Source organism: Hippopotamus amphibius, chromosome 2 (genome assembly GCF_030028045.1).
Source record: "Hippopotamus amphibius kiboko isolate mHipAmp2 chromosome 2, mHipAmp2.hap2, whole genome shotgun sequence".
In the NCBI taxonomy this organism is placed as follows: domain Eukaryota; kingdom Metazoa; phylum Chordata; class Mammalia; order Artiodactyla; family Hippopotamidae; genus Hippopotamus; species Hippopotamus amphibius.
Genome location: NC_080187.1, coordinates 80,174,510 through 80,197,886, shown reverse-complemented (window position 1 = coordinate 80,197,886; position 23,377 = coordinate 80,174,510).

The following is a 23,377-nucleotide window of genomic DNA, read 5'->3' as shown; positions in this document are numbered from 1 at the left end:
TCAACTAAACAAAAAGGGGCAAGAAAAACAAACGAAAGAACAAAGAAAGAGACGAAAGAACGTTTTTTCAAAAAGACGATGTCTTTCTCCTTGTTGCTTTTTAGTAGGTCGCTACAGGAGTAAGCTGCTGCATCTCTAACTGAGAACAGAAATAAGGGGGGAGGACGTCTTAAAAGGGAGGTGGACTGGACCACAGATTTATAGCACCGTATCACCAACCCCTTCTCTGCCTCCGCACTGCCGTGTGTGCAGCTGCTCTCCCAGGCTCCTATCCCGAGCAGCACGCGCGGAAGTATACGCTGAGTCGCGCCACAACGCAACTTGCTCATCTCTCCAGGATCCTGATTGGTCCAGACGCTTCTATTGAGGCCGCCCAGCCGAGGCTGCGCGATATGATTGGTTAGGTGCTTGTGTCACTCTCAAGAGCTCAATGGAGTCCCGTTTCAAGGTAAGTTGTGCGGCGAGGTACACACTTAACACTGGCGGCGAAGGGAAATGCAAGAAGCAAAAAGAGATGGGGAGAGAGCAACGTGGGAGGGTTAGAACTGTACTATCAGAGTTTGAGATATGGCACGATCTCCTTTCCTCTTAAATGTTTCTGCTTCGGAAAGACTCATTTCCTTTGCCATCACTGCCGCATCTATGGCACGTTTCTTTATAACATTAAACTCTGTCCGGTATGTATGAGTCATTGAGAGCTCCCTCTCTTTGATCTGAGTGAAAGGGATGAATGTACATCTTTACTTGCACGCATGCCTTTCTCGATTTGTGTTCTAGTATTCTATATTAGATATTAGGTAATTTTGTGTCTTTCTCTGTTTTAATATATGCATATTGCTGCTCTCTTGTTTGTTTGGTTTTTTTTAAGCGTCTTTTCAGGATACGAATGAAGTCAGAAATGCTTTCAAATAAAGCTGCACGGTTTGAATTATCTTTCACTTCATGTTACAATAGAAAAGTGCAGGCTAAACATCCTGTCCAGGGAAAGAGGTACTGAGTTGAGCTAAGGTCCTTCACTTTGAGGTGTATGATAACACTCAAAAAGAGCAGCTGTATATAAAATTAGAACAAGTCACTCCTCTGCATTTGCTGGCAGTACAGTTCTTGGACCACGCATGTATTGCTGACAGTAAAGATAGTCAAGCCTTTATCTGGGCTCTTTCTCTGAGGATTTGGAAAGTTTAACCAGAAGACCAAGTGCTGTCAACCCTTCTGCTTTATAGATGAAGACTACTTTATTAAACCCCATATTTTAATAACATTCAGGAGGCTGAAATATAGTTTTAATCATGGCATTTATTTCTTCCTCCAAGTGAAACTGTAGTCCTCAGGATCGACTTGATAGTATAAGTAGAGACAATATTCACTTGACCTAGGTTCTTCTGCAGTTTGAATTTCTTCTTTTAATCTTGAAAGATCGCACCAGCTTCCTGCACAGTACTTACAATTCTTACACAATGTAACATCTTTCTGGAAGCTCATTTCTTTCCAAAAGAAATTCCTTTACTTGTTTGTTACTAGCTGCTATCTTTGAGAATGCTGGAAAGAAGAGGCACAGACAGGTAAGAGTTAGAGATTGCAGGAGGGTGGGGTGGGATGGAGGGAAAAGGGACAGATAGTCACAAAGTAAAATGACTAGAAAGTCAGGGTCGAAGTAAATCATAGTTCCTTGAAAGTGTCCTTGAGTGTTGATAAATGCTTAATGGCAAAGAACAGAGTACCTGTTTATCTCCCATATAGCCCCTATAATGTGTCCAAGTTCTATACTTTGGATAACAATAATAACTGGGAGTGGAGAAAGAAGGCCTAAATCTATATAATTGCCATTTATAATTATTATGCCTTAATCCCCAACCCTACTTTTCATACAACAACAGGCCAGGAGTCCTAATTTCTCTAGACCTGGGTGGAACTCAGGGGAGAAGAAAGAAAAGGCATTTGAAGAAAGGGAGTCAAGGGGCTGAGGGAACAAATCAAAGGAAAAAACAGAAAGCCTCCACCTCATCTACAATAATCACTGTATGAATAAATAGTTGGAAGATTGGGTTTGTTGTCATCCTCCTTCAACCCCTCCCTTCACCGCTAGATCAGTACAAAGAATAAAGTAATAAATACAATTTGAATAAATGTGTAATACTGTTCAGTCAGAATTACCAATGAAGTAAACTGTCTTTTCTCCTTGTTAATATGCTCTTAATATTGAATTAGTTACATTTGTTTATGTAATATTCTCAGCAATTTGAAGAAAATCTTTACCCTTAGCTTACAATTACATAAATTCCCTCTAATTGTGTGAAAACTAATACTTTGTTTTATTTTTTGATGTTTGTTTGTATCCACAAGAAAGACTTTGTAGATTACAGTAGTATATTTTTCCAAGGATTGGGGGAGGGTGGGTATGGAAATCTGGGTGTGGCATGGAGTGATGAAAATCCAGCATGTGTTACCTAAAGAAAATTACCTGAAAAATGGTAAACTGGTCCATTCAAATGCAAAATGCTAAATTCTATGGATTTTAGTATGTATGCTTTTTTTCAGAGGAGCAAATATTGTTCAAAATGTTTTCATTTTCAACATGCTTTTTCTATGTAGATAGAGTTAAATTATTTAAGAAATTGAAAATATCTTAAAATACTAGTTTACTTTCTCAATAAAACAGATGTTTTTAAATTTAAAAACTTTTAAATGGATATAGTATAAGTAACATGTACTTTTCCAACTTTTAAAAATAAAACGTGAAAACAATCACTTTAAAACAAATGACATCAGGATATAAACTTCACTTTGAAATTCATGCTGTTATATAGCCTAAAATATTAACACACTCTATCTTGCAATTAATAAGGACTATGTGTAAACATCACACTTCACATTAAGCAATTGTAATCAATCCCTCTTCATTCATGTAAAGAAATATCCACAGCATCTGATCTTGCATTAGAAAAGCGTTTGAATTATGATTGTCTTGTTAGCTCTGATATATCTTCAAAGTACTTGACATTAAACTGCAGCAGAGAAGGGAGAGATAAAGGGAGTCACAGAGAGCTTGGAGGAAAAGTTTGACATGGAGAAAGCTGCAAAAAGAATGGATCTCAAAGCAGAAAAAGTAATTCAATCGATTATTTCACAAAAATATCTTTATAAAAGAACAGTCATTCACAGGAATACTCGTAAGCTATTGTAGGCAATGTCTTTTATGATAAATAACCCCCTTACACTAGTTCGGGGGCGGGGGGTATCTTTTAGGATTTTATGATAAAGGTGGCTGTAAATTACAATTGTAATTTTTGTTAAGTAAATAAAGCAGTAAAGCTATTTAAATGAATTTACAATGTTTGGCTTAGGGTGATAGTTCCAAACATTATACCCTCTCAGATATTATTCTGTGTTAATTTGTTGGGCTGTTTGGGATGAGGGAAGGCGGTATCTGTGGTTCATAATATTAGAAGTGTGACAGCTTACTACCTGCGTGAGAAATATATATATTATATAGCTTGATGATTGCTATTTATTATTCTCAAAGAAGTATGTCAACTTTACTTCCACGGTTTAGAAAACAGAAGAAAAAAAAGTTGTCGAGAAAATTGATACCAACGTGAGTTTAGAACATGGCAACCAGGCAAAAGAATGAGGGAGGAATTAGCACCATGGACAGAGACAAGCTGAGCCTGAATAAAGGTTTGCAAAGCTTAGAAGAGTTTTCTGTCCCTCCCAGTGAGACACGGAAACTGCAATTCTTGGGAACATTTCATTTCTACAGACTTTAAGGAAGAGGCTGTCCTACTCCAAAGAAACACGTTTATTTTGAATTAGGCTGGCTTTTGTTAGGACTCGGCCACAGTGACAAACCGCCAGGAAGGTTAGCGTCCCGAACTCGCTGCGCACCCTCCACTGTCCTCCTCTTTTCAGACACTTCTTCCCCTGGTGAGTCTGCCAGTCATCAAAGAGGCCATACAAAATAAATGCAAATCCAGGTAGTCATCGAAAAGTCTGCTAAACCTACTCCAGAGTTTTTAATCCTCGAAATTCCCAGCGGGAATCGCAACAAAAACGCCTACACGCTCAACCCTCTCTCCCCTCCCCCAAGTCTTCCCCCGGCTCCCTCCATCTCCTGGCAAAGGGGCAAAGCCTTTTATCCGAAGGTGAGTGACCTCTGAGACTATTTTGCAAAGAACCCTTTATATTGAAAACACTTTCCATTAGGGACAGTGCCAGAGACGGCAGAGAGCAGGATCACAAGCATCCTTTACTTTCTCTTTACATTTTGTCTTTAAACCCCTGTTCAAGGGAATGGCTCTAAAGGGAGCAGAGAGCGAGAATTTACCCTAAATTTTGAGGTTACCGTTTACACTTAAAGACACGTGAAATGTATAGATTTTTTTTTTTAATTAAACGCAATGTAGTGTCGCGGTAAATTAAGACAAGTCTATATTGTTCTTCCCACCACCACCGCCTTTTTTTTTTCTCTCTCAGCAAAATTTGTATGAGGTTCATTCTCCTGTAGGTGATTTGCCAGCGGATATTCAGACTAAAATCTCATGCACGTGCCCCAGAGTGTCTCGGAAAATTTATTGCAGCTTTGGATCAACGATCATTTATGTAAACGCTCCTACAAATGCCCTCAGATTTCTTTCCGTCCTTTCTTTTACTCAGGACCAACTTTTAGCATGATCAACATACGTCTTTCCTGAGCATGCAAAGGTGGATCTAGGCGACCAGGGAGGGTGAAGTGAGAAAAGCTGGAGGTGAGAAAGGGCAAATCAGAGCTTTGTGTCCGTTTCTTCCAGGGATGCTAACAGCCTTCTCTAAGCTTCCTCCTAGAGCCGATACATCTCATGCAAAATTAATACAAGTAATTAAAAATAGCAGTTTCCAAAGTTAAAGGAAACCATCTGTCTCAGCTGGTGGCAATCAGTCTTTTCGCCGGCCCCTTTACCGGGACCTGGGAAGAAACGGTTTTTCTGCTTCCGATGCTTGGAGGCTCTTTCTTATATTGAAGATTTATGTTTCCACTTGTGTGCGATGCACGTCTAATTTGAAATAATAAAGCCAGGCTGAGCAACCGGTCAATCAGAGCTATCAACTGCACTCGGCACGCAGCCCTGCCCCCACCTCCCTCGGATCTCTAACCCTCTTTCCCTCCTCCCCCTATCTCGCTCTCCTGGCTCTCCCCCTCCTATTTCCTCTCTCCTCTGCTCTCTCACACACTCACACTTTTCCCCCACGTGTGTTCAGATCAAACCCTTGCCCCATAGAGCAAGTGACCGCACTGGGGCCCGGTGACAAAGGCAGAGTTTGTATCAGAAGAAGACTGAGGCCCGGGGAGACAGCGGCTAGAGAAACAGCTGTCTTATCAGCCCGCTGCAGAGATGGAGATGGCTCGAGAGGTCCTCAACAGATAATCACTTGAATACGTTTGCAATGCGCCAAACTTCACGCTTGATAAGGCCAACCCAATGTAGAGAGCAGCCCAGATCCTGCTCCATTCTGTTTTATCTGGGCTGTAAATTAAGAAATTGAAATTCAGGTGGCAGAGGCAGCAGTCGGCTGATAGACCGCTAAAGTAAACTGTCATTAAAATGCTTTCGGCAGGCAGAGAGGGGGCGCCTGGATTTGGATATATTTTTTAATGGGGGGAGGGGAGCGGTGAGAGAAAAAGTCCACCAGTTTTAAAAATTATTTGGGGAGAGGAAGTTGTGAGGAAAAGTTGCAAAGAGACACAGCATCTTGGTCATGATTCCTAGTCACAGCACCGATGTAGAAAAATTTGAAAAGAATAAAGTTGTGGGAAGTTTGGTGTAATAGAGATTAAGGGACAATTTTAACCAATCTGATAAAAAATAAAATTCTATCTTTATCAGAGCATAGGGCAGACGAAGCCTACAGTATTAGAAACAGATTCCAAATGGGCTCTAAAGTTTTCCTTTTGTTGCAAGAAAAGTAGATTAATCAGCTACAGAGGGCTTGCCATAAACTGAGGTAAACCTGACCTTTTTGTGGAAGTGATGGGGCCACAGGAGAAATCCCAAGGTGGTTTTTAGAATAGCCAAAGAAGTTGTCAACCACAGAAACAAATCTGTTTTAGCTACGTACAAGAATAAGAGTTATATTCCATCCCCTCCCCCTTTGCCCAGATAATTACTATGGGGTATTTCAGAAAACTCAAGAAATTGCACATGTGTATTTTGACATCACCTGACTCTTGCAGCACACTTTTTATCTAAACTCTTCTGTCTGCTTTTGTGGATATGGGGCATGAAATTCTATGCATTATTTGAATAAATGTTTCCCAGAAAGTTTAAAATGTAAAATGACCAGAATATAGCCAGTGACCTTGTTGTCTTGATTCACTGATGACTCTGCACTGTATCTTGTTCTCTCTGTGGTTGAATAGATGGTAAATTCACTGGTGTGCATTTATAAGAGTGTGTAAGTATCAAAGGATGCAGTGTATTTTCTAGGCAGCATTTATATTTAAAATTTTAGCAACATTTCTAAAAAGGTACCTTCAGCTGATAACACATGGTTAACACAGTTTTAGAAAATCAATCAGTTTTTACTTTAACTCCAAAACTTTGATCAATGTCAGAGTGCACTTAATTGACAATAGAAAGGCTGCTTAAATCACAGTGGGGTGAGGAAGAATTAAAAATAAATTTGTCGGGAAAAAATTATGAGAAAAAACGTAAGATGTTGGTATACGTTTACTATATTAAACTATTTAGATACATTAAAAAATAATTCTTTTAAACTTTGGAATTGTCGTTTGATTACTCATAGGGAAATAAGCAAATAAATACAAGTCATGGAATCTCAAACATGTTTGTGTTGAACATTTTTTGCAAAAATCCCTCATGCCTTTTAACAGAGAGGTATTAAAAATATTCAAGCACACAAATGAATGAGTGCTGTATGCATTCTTCAATAAGAGAAATCTACATTTATGTTAGGTAACTTTTCCCTTCCATAACACCATTTTCCATAATGTCATCATATTGGTTTAAATAATGGCTGCTAATATAAGCATTTTAAGAAATATTCTTTTCATGAATTCCAGCCTTTTAGACAGTATTATATTATCTTCTGATGATGAGACATTTTTCTGCTTGTTACAAATACTCAAACAAATTTGAATTGCCAGCTTTAATGAGTCTCTTAAGCTATGGTTTTTATTTTTATTTTTCTTAAGTAAATTGAAAATATGCATACAAGGGACTACTTAACCTATTCTTTGTCACTACAAGTAGGACTTTTTAAAGATGAGAATTTGCATAAGACTTAAATGATACATTCTAAGTTAGAAATGTGAGAAAAGATATATTACAAATATAAATGATGATAACATTTAAAAACTAAAAGATAATTTTAAAAAGAAAAAATTCCATTATTGAACAGAAAAATGTTTTAGCATGAAATTGTTATAAAAACCACTCCTGTCTAATTTTTGTCACAAATAAATGATAAAAATAGTTTCTAAAGGCATAGCAATTTATTATGAATGGTGAAAAATAATTTAAAAATTTTAAATGCAAAATTTATTTTTAAAGTGATTCCCCATTATTAATTCTTCTCTGTGGGAAATGGTATCATAGATTTTTAAGGTAAACAGTCTCTCTATGATGTATAAAGGCAAAATATTGGAAGCTTTGGAAATGCCTAAAAGTTATGTTTTTATTTAAAACTGATATTAATGTTATCACCAAAACAAAAAACACACCCAAAACCCAATCAGACAACTAATTGTGGCTTTCCAGATATAACATTTATCTTCAGGTGAGAGTCAAATGAGTGACACATAATCATTTCCCCTATTTCTAACTATTTATTCCTGATCTTTGACAAAAGACCCGTTTCAGTTTGATTCAAGCATCTTTTGAATGCCTATATTTATACAATATCTCTTTATAAGTTTTTTAATAGTATGGTTTCTCCAAAAATTAGTCCTTTAAATAGAAACCGATATGTTGCTCTATTAGGAGCTACAATTTTCAAAATTTATGAGCTTGGGTTTTCATTTCAGACACACCTGGATTTGAACCTGACTCTACCACTATGGGGTCTTACACAAGTTATTTTCTCTCTCCTAAGCTTTGATTTACTGATCAATAAAATGGTAATAATAATGCTTAATTCAGGATCACTGTGAGGTTAAATGAAGTCATGAGTGTAAAATATTCAGACTTCCTGGCATGGAGGAAGTAGCCAACACATGGTAACTATGATTATGGAGCAAAACGGTGACTTAGCACATTTATTTGATGAAGCCAGAATTAGAATTCCTGCTTTTATATACTGTCTCTTAAACATTTTCATTTACTCTCATTAATTTCCTAACTGATATATCTTATGATAAATATCTTTTCACATTTCTAATTGTAACCAAGTTTAAAAGGCCCCCAAAGGCATAAAATCTTCGGTCTGCCCTGTTATGTAGTGTCAATATATTTCCCAATACAATTTCATGATTCACCCATAAAAAGTTGTGGGTCTTCAAAAAGGAACTTCGTCTGAGATCCCATTTGATTGACATAATAATAAAACCACCTTAGATTTTTATAGTACCTTTTATCACAAAAAGCTCAATGCGCTTTTACATATTTATCATTGTAACTCAGGAGGTAAGAAAAGGACATAAATTTGTTCCCATTTTCAGGGGCATAACAGAGGCATTAGGAATTTAGGTAACATTTCTAAGATCAATAGGAAAACAGAATAGGTTTCCTGAAGGTCAGTCTTTCTCCAATGTGTTACTTTCTTTGGCATTAATTACAACCATTGTTCCTTTAGTTAAGCTCACAATGTTAGTGTTTGGCATTAAGTATAGGTTGTAATTCAATTAATTACTCACTGAAATCAAGTTGAGTCAAATATATACTATCACAGTCTAATCAAATTAAAATATTTTGATTTTATTCCGAGAAACTTTTATTATTCAAATATATACATAATATATATGCATACATTTCCCATTCTTATTTACAATTCTATGTTAACTCTATGGCAAGATTTTTAAAGTTACTAGTCTTTTATGGCCTTGAAAGAAATCAGTTTCAATCTCCTTATCACTAGCCTCTCCCCAGGCTCATTCCCTCTCTCCACATATATTTTTATAGGCTATTATATTTATTCCATTTACATAGGCTAACAGTGCTTTCTGCTCCCGTTTTCTATTTCTTAGGTTGTCTGTGCTTGGAAAAATCTATCCAAATAAATATCCAAAGGAACATAGAGGTAGACTGTATAAAGGGCACAAGAGACTATGCTTTTTATAATAGTTTGTTCTGAATGAAACAAAATGGAGGCATAATGGCCGCTTGACATTATAAAACATAGAATGTCAAAAGAATACTAAAACTTGTGTATGGTTTATAGTTTTGCAGTTCCCTCCTGGGCTTACTTTGCCTTGTATTGATATAGATTCAGCTACAGATGAGGACTTTCAGTGAATAAGTAGAATGGAAGGAAACAAAACTTTGCAGCTTGATAAAAGAATAAACTTTAAACTTTTCGATGTTTAATTTCATAGCTTACAATGGAAAAACAAACTTACTGTTCTTTAAACTTCAGTAGGCACCTTATAATTTGATAGGACTGACTAACACAAAGTCAAGCCCAATCATGTGAATGCCAGACTTCTACCAGGAAGTGTAATTAGCATCAAGAAGAAACACAAGCATACACACAGAATAGCCAGAGCTAATCTTTACTGCCTTGTCATACCAACCCCTTTTAACCCTTCATTTTGATGTGACTAAATGGAAAATTTATTTCTCTGATTGAGCATATGTATACGCATTTTAAGGCTGAGAATACTGTTGTAACAGAAATAATGTTTGGTGTCTTTGGTCACTGTCATTCCAGTATGAGAAATTAGAGAATAGTTTGTTTGAAATGTCAGCTTTTGTAAACATGAGTTGGAAGATGTAACATAAATGAATGGTGTTACAGACTGCTTAAGCTCTCTGAGTAACAAATAGACATTTCCTTGAATTATTTTGACACAACTTATTGTGAAATTTCTCTTGCTGATATTTCTACATTTCTTGTGCAGACAATAAAAAGTCTTTTATGTCAGGGCTCATTATTTAACTCATAGAGCACTGTTTTGTAGACTACCAACATTTCCTAGATGTAAAATGAATACTAAAATAGAGGCGTGTCTCCATATTAGTCATATCAAAAGGATACATGAAAATTTGAGCCTTTTTACAAGGTTTTTATAAAAGAGGAAAATATGAATATATATTATGGTGTTTTACTTCTTAGTTTTAAAAGATCTTCATATAAAACTACTTTATTGGGGAGGTGTGTGTGTCTGTATCCAGAGCAAATGAAATGAGGTTCAGAGGTGGGGAGGAAGTGGGCTGGAGAGCAATAGGATTACCAGTTGGTTAGGTTTTGTGGCCTCACATCCCAGAGAGCTTGGAAAGCCAGCAGAGGGAAGTGCTGACATAAAACTACTGGATATAAGGTATATATATTGACAAGTATAAATTTCAGATGTGCCAAACAGGAAGAGACTCAAAGGTACAGGGATCAGAAACAAGACAGAAGGAGGGTAGAGGAGTTTTTTGTCTAAAACTCTAAGACTCCTTGGAATCAAGTGGAAAGATCAGGGGATAGAGATGGGGAGAAGACTGACATGTATAAAAGGGATTCACACTGATAATAATGAAAATGTTTCGATGGCCAAAATATTTATAGCAGGTATTGGGAAAGTGATAGGATTCTGAACAAATAATACTTTTGAGCCAAAAGGCCCAAGAAAGCTGTGAGGGAGAGAAACCAGGAACCAGAGCCTATCACACTGCACCCTGCTTATCTGTGGATGCCCCTAAAAACCTTGTGCCTAAGAGGGAGCCTTACAAACAATGCTAAGAAAGGATGCATCAAGCTAAGTTTCCTAGGCTTGAAGAAAGGAGACATGAGTCCAAATATTATTTCCCCCACTAACTAGCTGATTCCCTTCAGCAAGTCCCTCTGACTAAACCTCATGATTCGCAGGAGAAGACTGGATTAATAATAATAATGGGTAACAAGCACTGAGTATGTACTACGTGCTGGGCAGCATTCTGGTGCTTTACATGCATTAAATCATTTACTCCTCACAATAATCCTATCGTTTTAAAGATGAGGAAACTTGAGGAAGTTATTTGCCCAAGATTACACAACCAGAAGTTGACAGAGCTGGGATTTGACCTTAAGTAGTCCATTTTTAAGGCCCAAGTCCTAAGTCGCTATTTATTGGATGACCTGTAAGATACTTTCCAGATGTAATATTCAGTAATTCTAAAGAAATATAGCAGAAATTAATACTTGCAAGAGAACAAAAGCATAAGGAAAACAGATATTACAGTTAACATGAAACTATACTTTTTATAATGAAAATAATTATACCTGTCCTGCCATGCTACCTATTACTGACAAACGAAAAAGCGATAAAAGTGATAATTGGATGATTTGTTTCTTTACAATGATTCAGGTCAAATACAATAAAAATTCTGAGAAATATTACATAAGCTGTCCAAGGAGGTCCTAACCACCAGCAATTTCAGGGGGTTTGAAGAAATTTTAATTATTTAGCTTTTTTAGGGAATTCCCTGGTGGTCCAGTGGTTAGGACTCTGCTTTCACTGCCAAGAGCACGGGTTCAACCACTGGTCAGGGAACTAAGACCCCACAAGCCATGAAGCACAGCCAAAAAACAATTATTTAGCTTTTGTAGATTTTAATTTTCAGATGTCTACTCCACAACCATAGACTAAACAGTTATAAAACAATTTATAAGGATAGTATCTATTGATGATCTGATAATATACAAAGATTTCATGAAATACTGTTGAAAGTATTAAACATCATATAAAGGATGGTCACCAGAACATTAAACAGTGCCTATTTTGAGATAATAGGATTTAGACTTTCAGTTTTTTCTTAACATTTTCTGCATCACTGAGTTTGTAAAAATTCTGAGCATGCAATCTTTTTTACAAATCAGAAAAACAGGTAGTTTTGTGTCTTGAGGATCCAGAGCTCAAGCTTCAGCCTTGTAGCCACCAGGTGGGAGCAGGACGTAGATACTGAGTAGTGAGGATCAGTGACCTCTTAAAAGACAATTTAGGTTTAAGAGAAGGACAGATTAACAGCCCTGGAGCTTTATAGTTTAAACACAATAATATTAATTTATAAAGACGAATCTTGAGATTTAATACATATGAAAAATAAATATAATAGAGGAAAATGAAAAAAATCTCAGAAATTGCTCTACCAGTTTCTTAGAATAATACAGTATCAGATGAAACTACTGTATCCAATTAGAATTGCCTAACATTAATTGCACATAGGAAAACAACTATTTCCTTCACTCACTGCCTATCTATATTAAGACCAAGGGATGTTTTTCTTTTCCCTTAATTAATCATTTCTTTTTCCCTACTCTACCCTTTCTTGCAGTTGCTGGAGAATCTCATAAAATGAACTTTTATTCCCAACTAGCAAAGCCCTTATATTTCTATGGCAAATACATAAATGAAAACCGTAATACAGTAAGGAATTATAATGAGATTGAACAAAAACTGGCTTCCTGACAGGTACCATTTAGTGAATTGCTATTTCAATGTCTTAAACAGTCACCCGAATTAATTCAATATTCATATTGTTTAATCTTTGTCTTTAAAAATCACTCTTCACTGTCTCGACTCTACAGGATGGTACAATCCGAACATCCTCATTTATTTAATTTTGCCACTTAAAAGTATTCTAATATTATGACCAAGAATCTAACAAGAGCTACATGTAGGTATTATTTATTTTTAAAGCAATACTATGAATAAACTTGTACTGACAGAAGTGAAAAAGAAGGTACTAAGAAACAATATCAAAATAAGAGAATTTTATTTTTAATATGATGTGTTTTAATGTGACTTTACTATTTTTAAGATTTATAAAATGTGAACATATATGAAATTTTATATATGAATTATGGCTATTTTGGGAAAAAGTTATTAGTCATAAACAGAGGACATAAAATGCCACTGCCCTCACTCATGGACTCATTTGACTCATGGTGCAGTCTTGAATAATTTTAAACCAAACATGACTGCGGCAATCAATTTTCGTCCAATTTATTGGGCATGAGTTAAAGCCAATTAAAAAACCATTTTTGGTGCAATTCAAGGGGAAAAATGTATAAACCCATGAAAAACAGATTCCAGTCCTAGACATGAGTCATCACTATTCTAAATAATGGCATCAGCCCCAAATCAGAAAGAACATATCCTAAAATTGCATATTCCACACTGGAAACTGCATTTCTCAGCAATGATTTTACACAACTTAAAAAATATTATTTAATAAGAAACTGACCTGAAAGGAAAATCATGCTCTTCTAACACTGTCTCATTTCTAAATATTTTTTAGCCACAAAATTAAAAAGGTACTCTACAGCAGCTCCTGAGTATGAATTAAGAACTAAGGTGGAAAGCCATCTGTGACCTTTCTACAAAGAAAGCAAAACATTTTACCTATAATTTTAAAGTATCTTTTACCTATTAGACCATGTCTCCTTTCACATTAATATAGGGGTTCTCTTTTAAGGACATAAAATGAAACAATTCCTGTACGCTCTGGATAATCTTAGGGTAATCAAAGCAGCAAAATGGAAGCTTCTAGGTTGGAAATTACAGCTATAAAATGTAGCCATACATTTTCAATCTGTATATTAAAAAGGCCTTTTCTGGGTTGTAGCGGTTCAAAGTAATCAAGCAGACCTGGATTCTGGTCCTGCCTCTCCCCTGTCCTTGGTATATGACTCTAGGCATGTTGCCTGATCTCTCCAAGCCTCAGGTTTCTCACTGGTAAAATGAGTATAAAAATAATAGCTACCTTTTAGGGATGTGGTGAGCATTAAGCGAAAAAATATTTGTCCAGTGTTTAGGAGAGCGCTCGGCACAGAGTGGATCTTCAGTGAATGACAGAACTGGTGAGATGAGATGAAAGCCCAGTGGTTCTCACACAGCTGTGCATCCATACCTCAACCCACCTGTGGAGGCTTTTTTCCTTCAAAGTACAGATACCCGGTCTCCATCCCAGGAGTAATTCTACTCAGTAATTCTGAGGTGAGGTCTAAGCACACGTGTTTATAAAAACCTCTGTGGGTGATTCTGATGAGCCACTTATTTAAAGCAGAAAATGATACAGATTTTTCAGTTGCTCAGTTACTTCGCAGTTAAAGTAAATTCTGATCTGAACTATTTTGGTTTGGCTTTCTCCATGGAGCAGATGAATTGGAGTAATTGCCAAATATGTATTCTGGATTATGCTGAAAGAGATTTACCTGGGAGACTTTTTAAATATTTTGCTTACTTTCAGATGTCTGTGAGGTCACAGAGTAAGCATGATTTTCCACAAGTTCCTGCTATTATAATAAAAGAACAGACATGTGAGATAAGCCTGGGAAATTACAGTCATTCCGCTAGCATGGATATATGTTAGTGTTTACTACATCTTGTAGCTTTTGCTTCTGTTTAATAAACATAGGCAGATAAGCCAATACTACCAAATCAATTTTTTTCAGCGTTAGATTTTCCTGCTGAGTTCATTTCTAACTGTCCTATTTCAAGATAAGTGAGCAGTCTCCTCACCTCAGTGATAGACACTAGGAGTGCCACACAGTTAAGCGACTACCAGAAAAAAGAAATATTTTGGCCTGACATGACCGTCCCACGAGTTACTTATCATGATTGTTTAACAAAAATGAAGGCATTTTCCCTGGAGCAACTTTTAAATATTAACTGAAACGAGGACTCTCCTTAATATGTTCCCATTAGTGGAGATTAGTTTATTAGATTAACAACCTCTCTATCACTTCGGAAAGGAAAGAGAGATTGTCCTAGTAGACCTTGTGTTTTAGCAATGTCCATAAAGGGACAGCACGAGCCTAGGGGAATAAAGGATAGCCAGATCCTAGATGTATCAAGAGAGGGTGATGGGGAGGTGAGATAACCAATCATTCACCATTTTTTTCACCATTTTTGCCTAGGGCAGCTCTAGGTGCAGCTGGTATGGTCTCAGACTTAAGGTCTTCCTTTTTGGTAGGCAATCAGTTATTTATACCCTGGCACATCTTTATACAGGAACCCAAGAATATTCCAATACTGCATACCACCAAACAGAATTTTGAATTTAGAGAGTTTTGACAGAACAGGCCATTGATACACCCTCCCCTTGAATTGAAACATGCAAATTCACCTAAGATCGTGTTGGGGGCTTCCTAGGTGGTGCAGTGGTTAAGAATCCACCTGCCAATGCAGGGGACACAGGTTCGATCCCTGCTCCAGGAAGATCCCACATGCCGCAGAGCAACTAAGCCCGTGTGCCACAATTATTGAACCTGCGCTTTAGAGCCCATGAGCCACAACTATTGAGCCCATGTGCTGCAACTACTGAAGCCCACGCGCCTGGAGCCCACACTCCGCAATAAAAGAAGCCACAGCAATGAGGACCCCATGCACCACAACAAAGAGTAGCCCCCACTCACCGCAACTAGAGAAAGCCCGCGTGCAGCAACGAAGACCCAACACAGACAATTAAAAACAAACAAACAAAAAAAGATCTTGTTGGGAAAATACCATCTGGAAACATTCTACCTCCCACCCCACCTCTGGGTTCAGAAATGACTCTACAGTCTAGATGTAATTCAACATTATGTATTGCCAAGCTGTTTGTAGATCAAGGAGATGTTGTTTAAGATGTTGATCAAGAAGTTGGTTTACCCAAATTCTAGTTTTAAAACTATTTGTAAATCTCTGCGTTTCTATATGTAAAATGAAATTATAGTATTTGCTTTTCTTACTGTATGAGGTCTTTGTGAAGCCAAAATAAGATTACATATATGAAAACTGGAAAAAATGTTTATTGTTGTGGCATAAGAATGGAGAGGAAAATAATTATTTTTTAATATACACAACTCACTAGCAAATTTATCCAAAGACTTTTGGGAACATATTTCCTTTTTCTTATTAAGTAAATTTTCTTTTATTTCTTTTTTTCAAAACAATTCCCCAAAAGTTTCGAAATCAAGTTGAAAGATAATAACCCTATGTTAAATCTTCAAAAATTGAAGTTGTCTCAAACTTGAACTATCATGGAACATGAAAATCTGTAGAAAAAGTGAAACCCTCCCCTTTTTTTTTGTTTATGAATGTAATGTTTTATCTAAGTTTAGCCTTAGACAATTGGTTTCTAAAACATGGTTCTCTGAAATTTTAGAGGAGAGAGCCCTTTCAGAATTTTTCATTTAACCAGCAGAGAATTGCTTTCTCACAGCTGGAAACTTGAACAGTTGTTGACTCTGGCACTTTTCTATTCCTCTGGGTGAGAGTTCATGGACCCCCACTGTGCCATTAGGACAGCCAGCAATGTATGTGGTCAGAAATATTTTCCAATGCAACCCATTTCCAAGGCTACCCCTCCACCCTCTCCCTAGGACAGGGGCACAGATAACTCAGACCCCTTGTGTCACCTGGGGGAAATATTCTCTCAGCTGAAGAAAACCAGCCTCCATAAAAATCTGCTTTCTGACCCATGCTTAGATCACAAGGCTCATGTGACCATAAAAATTCCTTGACGGACTTTTGATGTCAGGCAGTCTCAGGATTTGGTATCCCTTTATACTTCATAAACATCAATTCCCCCCCACACCCCCAACACACCTTTTTTTTTTTTTTTTTACAATTTTTGGGCAATTTCCCTTTCATTTAGGGTGCATTTCTGAGTGCTTCTTAATAGATACTAAATAACTAACTCCATTTTGAACTTACAGAAAGAAGAACAGGCAAAAAACTATTTCAGAATTGTTGCCACTGCAGTACTATTTATTGTATCCACTAGAGGACACCTCTCAGAATGGCTCAAAATATCTCCCCCCCCACCACCACCCCGCTCCCTGTGGCCTCTGGCATTTGATGCTCAACTAACTCTTGAGCTGGGCCACTGGCTACATATCATTGTTAGAATGAAAACATTCCCCCTACTTTAACACCTCCTGCTAGTTCAATGAAGTGATGTTTAAATAACTGAACTGGCTTCAATGAACTGTACTTGCCATTTTTTCCTGCTTCTTAGCTAGATAAAATGGAGATAATTATGAAGTGGATGAGCAGGTTTAATGAAAGCCAGTTTCTTTTGGTATACTCCTGAAGCAGCAATCATCATCTGTTTGGCTTTTGAAGAGCAACAATTATAATCACTTAAACCCCCAAGGGGAACAAAAATAGAATTTACATTAGCATATAAAATATACAGCTGGATTGGGCAAGCCTATAAAATTCTGGGGAAATCATTCTAATCTGAATGCTATTCAAACTCACAAGTAAAATGAGTTCAAGAGTATTTTACATGCTTCCTTCCTATAAAATAATACATGTAACAATGTTGAGAGGATTTTCCTAAAAATGAACACAAGGAAATAAAAAATTGTTGCCAGGAGAGAGTCCCAGCAGGAATGGGCTAAACTGTATTGTCAAGTTATCAGAGAGCAAAATGCAAAACGATATTCACAGGAAGTACTAATCACTTAGAAGAGAAGATTTTTCATGCATTTTCGGACTTTAAAAAAGGAAACAGGGTGGTTTTAGTCTGATCAGTGATGAAACAATCATAAATAAGGAAAAATCTGAGATTAATAGTACTTTCCTCCTCCACTGTAAATGTGAAAGCAATACAAAGGAAAGTGAAATCGCTTAAATTGATACCCTATTGTTATGAAGCAGAACTCTTTTTCCTATTTTAAAACATTTTCATATCATTTCCTCTCAAATAACCTCTTCCTTACACCTCCCTTTCTAATTCTAGCCCAGATCCCAGGCAATCTCCCTCACCATTTATGTTATTTAATGACTTTTGCTTTTGTGTGCCTTTCACGGTTTACAAGATACTTTTTTTCTTTTTTGGTAGAGCATAGAAGAATAAAAATGGAGACTTTGCTTTATCCATTATGCTACTAGCAACAAAACACTAACATAATCAATATATTAAAGGCTTCCCCGGCTGTGCACATTTGTCAAAGGCAGTGTATCTGAGAAATTACATTAATGAATCTTGAAAACTTCAGCATCCTACACAGAAAACTTGCTCTCCCTTATCATAAGTACACATCAAAATGTGGAGACTAGGAAAATATATCCTTTCATCTTTCTTAATATTATTTGACATTCCACTATTACACTTTTCTTTTTAACAGAAAAAAAGTCAGTGTGCAAAACTTCACCTCCACTGGTAAGCACTTCCTGAATACCCACACAAAAGCCAACTGCAGGCATACTGGTGATGGCTTCTGTCTTTCTAAAAGCACTTTGTACACACCTCTAATAGCAATTATCTCACTGCATTATAACCATTTGTTGACATGCCAGTCTCCTCTACAGACTGTGTATTGCTTGACAGCAAAACCACTTTTTCAGCTGGATATTCCTAGGCTCTAGCACTGTACTTTAAACCTAATAAGCATGCAATAATGTTTGTTGACTGAAGTTTATCATTTTTGTATTCCAAGACACATCAACCATATATTAAATACTATCTCTGCCATAACATCAAATTTAATGATGATATATTAAGCACTGAGAAATTAGAAGTTCCAAAGTCTAGATTTCTGTAGCAATCTTTATTCTCCTTATCTTTAACAAAAGGGTAATTTTTTAGATTTTATTAAATATTTATAATGTGTCCAATGGTTAATTATTTTTACTGGAAACGCTCAAAAAACTGAGTTCTCATTTCTTAGTGGTAATAACTCTAGCTTTCATTAGCTTTATATGTCTTTTTTTTTTTTTAAGTTAGAACCATTAACACTGCCTTCTCAGCCTCTGTCAACATCTGTCATGTTTGGTGATACCTAGCCAGTAGTATTCTGCCCTTTCCTATAAACTTTTCATTCTCTGAGAGGCTTTGAAAGTCCGTAACGCGTAACTTTACTTTGAACACAAAATGTAAAGGTTTCATGTTTAAAAGAATTTAAAGGAATAATTGAAATGCACAGCATAAAGGATTCCCCCACCATGTGGCTGCAGGGGGAGGAACTATCTTAAGGTCCTTTTATTCTTCTCCTAAGTTAAACATAGTTCATATTTTCCTCCTAATTTTTCAAGTGAAATCATTATTTTGTATGAGGTTATGGGACAGCAATCACAGAGAAGCACAAGACTCCACAGACCTGTCCTAAAATACTCTTATATTTTCAGTTAATAATAAATATTATTAGATAAAATTCAGTTTCGTGGCATTATCTCAGAAATTGAAACTGAAAAACTGCTTTAATAACTTTTTTTGCTTCATTCTAATGTAACTTTTTGTATATTTATTATTCATATATACAGACTTGTATACTTTGGTGAATTTGAAAGGAAAGAAAATTACATATACAACCCTATGATTTTAGCACATAATAATGTAACATAAATTTCCAAATCAAGGATAAAACAGATTATACAAATATTTTATTAACTGTGATAAAAACCCGGCCTGAATTTTAATTAAAATGAAACAATAACTAGAATTATGTTGCGAGGGATAGAAGTTCAAGGAACGGTCTCCAAAGTCAAAGTGAAGTAGAATTGAGTTATATGTGACTGACTGCTAGACTCTTTGGGAATTTGAAATGTGTAAGCCTCACAGTTCTTCCCTTTATAAAATCCAAAATTATCAGACTTTTAAAAAAGCTACTAGAATTCTCATAGTAATAGGATTTAAACATGATAGAGCTGGACAATTTTACTTTTTAGAAATCAAACTTACAAAATCGATAAATCAGTTTTTAAAAAATCCCTTCCTTAGGAGCATTCACTCAAATGCCCTTTCAAATATGTCTGTTCTCTGAATTTAAAAAAGGTAACTCAATTTTTTAGAAAAGGGTGTACACAAAACAACTTAGAAGCCCATCTACTGCAACAAATGCAGATAGAGTGCCTTCATTTCTTCTCAGATGAAAGTGAAAAATCGAGCAGTTTTCTGTTGAATATACATGATGTCCTTACATTTTTTTTATTGATACTTAGGGGGGCTTGAGTGGATTATCTTGATAAAATCTTAACGTCTCCATTTTTGCAGATCCAAGTTAGTAAATAAACAAATCTGAGCAGATACAACATCTATGTCTCAATCTCTCAGGTTCAAAGATTTTATAAATAAAAAAAGAGCAAAATTAGAGCTTCTTAAAGGGAAAGTGTTTTTTTCCCAGTATTTCAGTCTATCATCTTTAATACTTAAAAAGGAATCACAAAATGTGGCTCCATATTTTCTGTATCATTTCCTATCTTTAAGTCTCTTTAGTTCACTATATGAAGGTAGTTTTAAAAATGGAGGCCCCTATTCACTGAATAATTAGGGTAAAACAACTGATTAAACTCTAACTTAGAAAATAAATATATGGCAAAAAAAAAATCATGAAATGATTTGCTACTCATAAAATCATATAACATTTCATTGCTTTAGCAAATGTTATTGTAACTGAATTTTTAAAGTCTATTTAAAATGAAAAATTTAATCTGATTTAAGTTGGTAAAAAAAATCACTTTGCTTATTTGATTTTAAGTCCCTTATTTTTAAGGAAAACTGGGTTTTCAGTTAGGCTTTCCTTTTATTAAGTTGTTGGTACATATTTGTGTATGTTATGTATGTTTCAAATATATTGGTACATATTTGAAAATACTTTTGTCATTAAACTGATTTAATCTTCCTCTCCTTTTATTTATTTTTGGGGTGGGACAGGGGATGCAATAAGTTCTCCATTAGTGCCCCCCTAAAGAAATAACCAGTGAAACCAGCATAATACATCCAAACCCAATCTGGGGGATAGTTAAGAATATTTCAGTAAGATTTTTTTTTTTCAAAATGCTTTATTGAGGAAAGTGCCAAGATTAACAGGTAATCATTGCCTACATTTGGAATTTGGGAAGATTTTATGGGTTTTATGTGGAAGGTCTCTTTAAATTGAGCAAATTAGCTCATAACCTGTATTATCTGATTCTTCGGACTCAAATTTAGAGTCAGATGGATTCAGATCCTCAGTTCATGGCTCATGAGCTGTCTGACCTTAACTACTCAGTTTCTAGGCATACTAAACCCTACCACCTAGAGCATTCTGAAGATTAACTGAGATAATATATGTAAAGCACTTACATATATGACAGGATTCATGACTGGATCATGATAGGGAGACAACAAGGGTTAGCTATTAATTTCTTAGCTGTTTTACATTGTGTATTTGCTATCAGATACACATTGTTTAATACTAATTAGACATAATAAATGAAAGTTATTTTTGAATTTTTACAATCATAGTATCACTTCAGCCATTCCTTTCTTACTTTTTTTTGCTTGCAGGCACATTTTATGTCCAAGAAATGGTATAAGTGACATATACAATGTGACATTAGATGACCCTGGCTATCACCCACCCCCCACTCCCTATATCACACCCATTTTTTTCTCCTTTATTTATGATACTGATTCACTGAAAGTGAGTCGATGTTATGGGGAACAATGAATATTTCTATGAGAGTACAGAAATACTGCTCAGTTGAAAACACTTAGAATTTTGTTCTTATGAACATTATAAGCTTTCTGTTATTTGTAAAATTTATTCTAATGGACCGAGGTGTAGGGGAAATACCAAACACGGCCACTGTATTTCCAATGTGCCAATAACAGATAATTAGAACACTGAAGAAAGAAGTGATTATAGTATTATATTCTGATATAAAGAAATTTCCATATTGAGAATATTTAGCAAAACTACAATTGCCACAGAATTAGTGACAGAATTGGTGCCACAGTATTAGTAAATGAAAGTGCCAGGAATATACAGCTTTAGCCTAAGTACTTTTATAGGAAACTAAACATATGCACTATTATTAATTATCATTTAGAAGACAACTTTCAATTATCCAACTTATTTTAAATAAAAATTATGATTATCTTCCACTGAAATAGTATTTTTAATGTGCAAATGAAAAACTACAGTAAAGCTGAGGGTTTGAGATTATGAGTATGATAAAATAAATCTGACTGAAGATGTTTTTCTCAACTAATTTTACATATGTACACGCCATACATTTAAATTAAATAGGTATGAGAGTTGAGTAGTATGGTGCAAGATAAATTATATAGTTAAAAACACTGATAGTTGACTATCTGTACTCTAAGGATATCAGTACTTAAGAAAAGCAAATTTCCCCATTGCAATGCGATTTAAATATATATAATACTAAAAATATATAAAATACTATATGCTAATCTAAACTCTTCTGAGAGCCAAAATTTTACTGAATTGATTCTTCCTGTACTAACAGATTAGCAGTTGAAGCTAACTATAAGGTGTTACTTTCCTGTGATAGTTACTGGTAAATTACAGTACCTTCATGTAGAATAGACAAAAAACAAGTCAGTTGTTACATAAGTTATTAAAGTATATGCCCAACAAAATACATTAATCTTTATTGCAATATAATCAGTTTAAAAAATTACTGTTTATGATCAGAGGACATTTATAACTTTAAAAAATCTTTATTTCAGAATATATCTTGAGAAATGTAAGCACATACAAATATATATCTACATACATATAAATGAAAGTTAAAAATGGTTTCAACAAAACATGAGAACAATCCTTTCAAGGGGGCATTTTTGCTTCCATCCCATCCTTCAAATGAGAAAACTTAGATGGCCTTGCCTCATCAGAGACTGTGCAGGTCCATTCCAATATAGGGCATCCCAGTCATCTCCATGGCAACAGCCCTTGACAAGTTAAAAGGCAACTAGATTCACAAACATAAAAAGTTAAGACTATTGAGAGCTGGCCAAACAATTTAGAATTTTCCAGAGGAAAGGTTAAGCCTTTTTACCAAACTTGAAATTATTAAATTTTACCACAAATATTATTTTGGATAGTTATTCTCAGAAAGTGAATGAGATAAAGTGGCAAACAGAAACCCTTCCCTGGAATATACCTCCTATTTTAAAACAAGTAAAAGAGGTTAGGAGAGGAAACTGAGGAAGGACCCTTACATGAACCTGTTCATTTTAGTTTAAAAAGAGGATGGGGTGGGGAGGAGAGCAGGGAGAAGTGGGAAGAAGGGTAGCAAGCAAATCCTTTCTCCAGCCTCAAACCTTTTAAGATCACAACTTTCCAAATGCATTATGTGATCATCATTTAGCGTTTAAAATTTGTCTAAGAATGATGGCTTCTAAGGTTGCTACCTGAGGAAGTGCAAGGAAGAAAGGGGGAGGTCTAACAGTGCAAGTGAGGGCACAGAGATAGTTGTAGTAACTTCGAGTGACCCCATTGTTCCTTTTCGCCTCAGGATTTTGATCAGGAACGACCC